This window comes from Arachis stenosperma, chromosome 2, assembly GCF_014773155.1.
Source record: "Arachis stenosperma cultivar V10309 chromosome 2, arast.V10309.gnm1.PFL2, whole genome shotgun sequence".
NCBI lineage: Eukaryota > Viridiplantae > Streptophyta > Magnoliopsida > Fabales > Fabaceae > Arachis > Arachis stenosperma.
Window position 1 is genome coordinate 104,715,346 of NC_080378.1, and position 6,482 is coordinate 104,721,827.

The following is a 6,482-nucleotide window of genomic DNA, read 5'->3' on the forward strand; positions in this document are numbered from 1 at the left end:
GAAACAGTAATAGTCTGTAGACATCCTGAGCTACCTCTTTATCATGTACTGTGTCAGCAATTTGTAAGAACTGTGCCAGAAACTCAGTAGGTTCTTCCTGTGGAAGACCGAAATACTGGCAATTTTGCTGCACTATGATAATGAGTTGAGGATTTAGCTCAAAGCTACTTGCTTTGATGGGAGGTGTACAGATGCTACTCCCATATGCAGCTGTAATGGGGTTAGCATATGACCCCAGAGTCCTTTTGAACTGATTAACCCCACTTAAGTCCATAATGGACAAGAGGGAAATGATAATAATTGCAAATGGATAAATTTTGTTTTTGTTTTTTTTTTTTTGAATAAACCGAAAAAAATAAAATAAAACAAAAGGAAAATAAAATAAAATTTCGAAAATCAAAAAGAAAATAAGATCAAAACAAATTGAGAACTGAATCAATTAGCTAATTAAAAAGATTTTGAAAACAGCAATTAAAAGATATGATTGAAAAAATTTTTATGAGAAAGATTTGATTTTTGAAAAGAGGAAAGAGAAAAACAACAAAAAGACACCAAACTTAAAATTTTAGAAAATCAAATACTAATTTTTTTCGAAAATTTTGAAAGGAAAAACACAAAGAGGACACCAAACTTAGAATTTTTATGAATCAAAAAGGGACTAAGAACATGCAAAATTCGAAAATCAAAAGAAAAACAAAAGCATGCAATTGACACCAAACTTAAAATATGAAACTAGACTCAACTAAAAGACTCTAAACCAACAAAATAAAACAGTCCTAATCTAAGCAACAAGATAAGCCGTCAGTTGTCCAAACTCGAACAATCCCCGGCAACGGCGCCAAAAACTTGGTGCACGAAATTGCAATCACACTTTTGCAATCCCGCACAACTAACCAGCAAGTGCACTGGGTCGTCCAAGTAATACCTTGCGTGAGCAAGGGTCGATCCCACGGAGATTGTCGGCTTGAAGCAAGCTATGGTTATCTTGTAAATCTTAGTCAGGATATCAGAAATTATCAAGATTGATTGTAAAAAGCAAAAGAACATGAAATAAGTACTTGTTATGCAGTAATAGAGAATAGGTTGAGGTTTTGGAGATGCTCCATCTTCTAAATCTCTGCTTTCCTACTGTCTTCTTCATCAAACACGCAAGGCTCCTTCCATGGCAAGCTGTATGTAGGGTTTCACCGTTGTCAGTGGCTACCTCCCATCCTCTCATTGGAAATGTTCAACGCACCCTGTCACGGCACGGCTATCCATCTGTCGGTTCTCAATCAGGCCGGAATAGAATCCAGTGATTCTTTTGCGTCTGTCACTAACGCCCCGCCTTCAGGAGTTTGAAGCACGTCACAGTCATTCAGTCATTGAATCCTACTCAGAATACCACAGACAAAGTTTAGACCTTCCGGATTCTCTTGAATGCCGCCATCAGTTCTAGCTTATACCACGAAGATTCTGGTTAAGGAATCCAAGAGATATCTACTCAATCTAAGGTAGAACGGAGGTGGTTGTCAGGCACACGTTCATAGTTGAGAATATGATGAGTGTCACAGATCATCACATTCATCCGGGTTAAGAACAAGTGATATCTTAAAATGGAAGCAAGCATGATTGAATAAGAAATAGTAGTGATTGCATTAATCCATCAAGACACAGCAGAGCTCCTCACCCCCAACCATGGGGTTTAGAGACTCATGCCGTGGAAAGTATACAATGAAACGTGTAAAAATGTCATGAGGTACAGGAACAATGTCAAAAGGTCCTATTAATAGTAAACTAGTATCCTAAGGTTTACAGAATTGAGTAAATGACAGAAAAATCCACTTCCGGGCCCACTTGGTGTGTGCTTGGGCTGAGCAATGAAGCATTTTCGTGTAGAGACCTTTTCTGGAGTTAAACGCCAGCTTTCATGCCAGTTTGGGCGTTTAACTCCAAGTTTTATGCCAGTTCCGGCGTTTAACGCTGGAATTTCTGAGGCCGAATTGCTACGCCGGTTTGGGCCATCAAATCTTGGGCAAAGTATGGACTATCATATATTGCTGGAAAGCCCAGGATGTTTACTTTCCAATGCCATTGAGAGCGCGCCAATTGAGCTTCTGTAGCTCCAGAAAATCCACTTCGAGTGCAGGGAGGTCAGAATCCAACAGCATCTGCAGTCCTTTTTGGTCTCTGGATCAGATTTTTGCTCAGGACCCTCAATTTCAGCCAGAAAATACCTGAAATCATAGAAAAACACACAAACTCATAGTAAAGTCCAGAAAAGTGAATTTTAATTAAAAACTAATAAAAATATACTAAAAACTAACTGAATCATACTAAAAACATACTAAAAACAATGACAAAAAGCGTATAAATTATCCGCTCATCAGCTAGATACATGTTTGATTCTGTGAGAAGTGAGAAAGGTAAAGCACTACCTTATGGCATGTTTTTAAATTACGTATTTGAACATTTTGGTGTTAACCTTTCAAATGAGGATTATGAAAACAGACATTCATACCTAAAAGGGGGTGGTTCAGTGAAACAGCAAAAAGTACTAACTCGATCTGAGAGAGTGGTTCTAGATGATGACGATGATGATGAGTTCATTCCGGATGACTCTCCTCCTCCTTCCACCGAAGGTACTTCCATCTCTATTGGGAAGCAATCCGCTCTGCTGAATGTAGTCAAGGATGTGGTCCAGGAGTTTGTCTCCCAATCAAATCATATGATTACCATGAGCAAGGAACAAAGGAAGCTAGCTAGCAAGCATGAGAATTTTCTCCGAAAATCAAGGGATAGAGTGGCTGTATTTATCAAGTTCAATGATAACCTGAACCAGGATGGAGATCAGGCCACTGAGGATGAGGAAGAAGCTGTTTCGGAGGGGAATGGTTCTGATGCCTAAGTTTTGTCTCATGAATACTGCTGTTGCTGTGGTCTCATTTTATCTCATGAACTCTGTTTATTTTGCTACTTTTGAACTGTTCTATCTCGGATGACTGTAATAACTCTAAACACTACTGCTTTTTTAGAATAGTTGAAACTTTGGACTGTAGTCTAACCTTTTCTTGCAGGGATTAAGGTGCTGTTTTAGTTAACTTTACTTATTTCCCACCCTTGATGACAAAAGGGGGAGTAATAGGTGCAATTCTGGAATACTGAATGCAAAATTGACTGAAGTTGCTTTTGATGACTGTTTTTGTGGATTTAGTTTGACTACTACAGATTTTAATAATCTTGACTTGCAAATGTTTGCAAATATTGTGAATAAGTATATAGCATATGTTTGGCTCCATATAAGCATATGTAAATAGGAACAAAGAGGAAAGCATAAATCCAGGGTGAGCTAATTCTGAAAAGGAAAGGGGGAGCAACATAAAAGCAAATAAGAAAAATCAAAGGGATTTTCTAAATCTACTCAAATTTGTTTCCTTTTGATTATTGCTTATATCATGTTTGTCATCAAGGGGGAGATTGTTGAGTTGAGAAATCAACTAAATTAATTAGTGATGACAAACATTATTTTTGGGCAAAATAAATAATTAGTGTTGATTAATTATAATTACTTATTACTAATTGTTTATTGTTGTAGGCCAAAATTCAACAGCCCAAATGGAATGAAAAGCAATCAGCAAGACTGGTGGGCTGGTCAAACAAGCAAAGCCAAAAAAAAACAAAGCCAAAATCAAACGGGTTGCTTAATGGATGTCTGATCCAAGCCCGAGTTGATTTCATTTCCCTCCATCTTGCTCTCACCAAAGCAACGCTCCTCTCTCTGTTGTCTTAGTCAAATCAAAGTTTCAGAATAGTAAGAAAGAGAAAGAGAAAGAGCTTCTTCCACACGCCATTCACAGAAGAAGAAAGAAAGAGAAAGATCAAGCTTGAGAGGCCGAAGTCTAATCATCCAGAATAAACCAAATCAAGCTTAGGTCAAGATTAAAGGTAAACTATTTCCTCTTCCATGCATCAGATCTTCTTTTCTTCTTCCCAACTCTCTGCAAGTCCAAAAATGGCATTCAAGGGAAAGTTGCCTTCAGCCCCAATCTGCTGTGTATCCACGGTCTTAAACATGACTTGGGGACCAAGTTGGTTTTCAAGGGTCCAGATTAAGTTGACCACTAGAAGAGTTTTGTGGTTGCTGCGTTACGGCTTTTGGCCAAGATGAAAGAGTCAGAAGAAAAAGTTTCTACTCTAAGGTTTAAGGAGAAAAAGTGAATCTGTGGGTTGGTGAAGCTCAAGGCTCAAGGTGTTGACCTTGGAAGAAGAACCAAGAAACATGCAAGGAGATAAAAGAAGTTGGGTGCTCACTCAGAAGACAAGGAGAGTTAACCAGAGTATTGAGGTTTTGTTCTGAGAAGTATTCTTTGAGAAAGTTCAACTAACTGGACAGTGTATCCTAATCAAAGGTGCATTCCACCAGTATGAAGAACTGAATCAGAGGCTTGCTAATCTGGTTTTCGCATAGAACAAAGACTGTTGATGAAGTCAATCTCCTTCATGTTTTATTGATTGTAATGTACTTTTCTATGTTTATCTTTCTGTAATTTCTTGTGAGAAAATGCATTGTGAGAAAGCTCAAGTAAAAGCCACGAGTGGAAAAAGGCTGAGTGATACACTTGAGAGAAAAGCCTAGAGTTATTTCTTGATTTCTTTAGGTTGGTTAAGTGTCTTGTATCTTGTACCTATTTGGTATCCCTTTCTTAGTTGAGTTAGCACTAAGAGTGAATAGTTAGGTGTTAGCATAGCCAATGTCAAGTTAGGTTAGAACTTGAGTGTGAAATCGGTGTATGTAATACTTTTAACTATAGTGAAAATTCCTCCATTGTTGTGGAGGAGACTGGACGTAGGTTGCATAGCACAAGGCAACCAAACCAGGATATATGCTGGTGTTAGATTTTCTCTTCTCTGCTGTGTTCTATTTTTCTGATGTTCATGAGACAAAAATAAATTGTCTCATAAATTTCCACTGCTGAGTACAAACAGAATCAGATTTGAAAGTTTTGTTTAAAAAGGGTTATAACAACTGCAAAAAGGAAGGCATAGATTCAACCCCCCCTTCTCTAAGCCTACCACAACCTTCAATATGATATGAGAAATGCAAGTGGCACGATTTATATAGTGCAAAGTGTGCCAATGACAGACTTTTGTCTCATCACTTTTCAGTCAAGTAAAGTTAAAATCTTCTTACTCTCCTCCTCCTCGCTGTTTTTGTCAATTTTCAACACACCACTGGCCAAATCTACTAGGAATTAGAAATATTACGGCAAAGATTAATAATTTTATTTTGCCAAATACATGACTAAATATTACAAAATTAATGTTTAGGTTGCAATACTTTGTTAGTTTAGCAAAGATGAAATGATATTTGCACCATCTTAAGAAAGCATTATTATGCTACAACGTAAACCACTATTCAACTCCCTAAAGGAAAATATTAGATTTGTCATTACATCATTAAACACATCATTACAGACAACCATATACTCCTACCATCAAAGCCTAACAACCAAGGTTCAGAAAACCGGACCGGTCATCAAACCGCTCTAGTCACTGGTTTACTGGTTCATTGGTCTAACCGGTTCAACTGGTGGTTCAACCAAAAAAACTATTTTAAAATAGAATAATAAATAAATTATAAATACACATCCAAGCTAAATCTATTTTTCCCCTAAGGTTAGAAGAACCTTGTGACTGACTATCGTTAGCACTACGGGAATTAGGATTAGCAGCATCATCATTCGAAATAGGAGGATCGACAGGCATGTTATCAGCAGTTGCTTCTTGATTAATACTATTTTTCATAACTGAAATTAATAACAGCCACAACACAATGAAATTAAAAACAGCCACAGCATCATCATTTAATACAACACAATTCTGCCTATTCAGCCATTCAACACAACACAATTCAACCTAGTGCCTACAGCATTCAGCCATTCAACACAACACAATTCTGCCTAGTGCATATATCATTCATCCATGAAAACAAAAACTGAAAAACCTCAATTCCCTGGAAAACACCAAAACACCAAAATTGCAAAGCAGCAAAACACCAAAACAATACAACATCAACATTAGGTGGAATCAGAACCATACATTCTAATTTCTAACATAGAAGATGAAAGCTTGAAAGTTGAAACAAAGAAGATGAAATAGGGGATTCACTCACCTGGGTGCTGACGAAGCTAAGACCAGCGACGACGAAGGGAGAGGCCAGCGAAGACGAAGCGGCGGTGCTAAGGAGCAGGCAACGGCGATGGCAGCCTGAGGACCACGGGGATGCTGGGAGCCTGGGAATGCTTCAGAAGGGGCTAGGCTGAGATGAATGAACAGACGAACTGGGGAAGAGACCACGCGACGGTGGTGGAGGGCACGACTAGCAAACCCCGGCGATAGCGGTGGCGACTGGGCTGGGGTTTTCGAATGCTTCAGAAGGGGCTAGGGTTCACCGTTCACGCCTAGAATCTGGAGTGAGACTGAGATCAATGAATGGAAGAAGA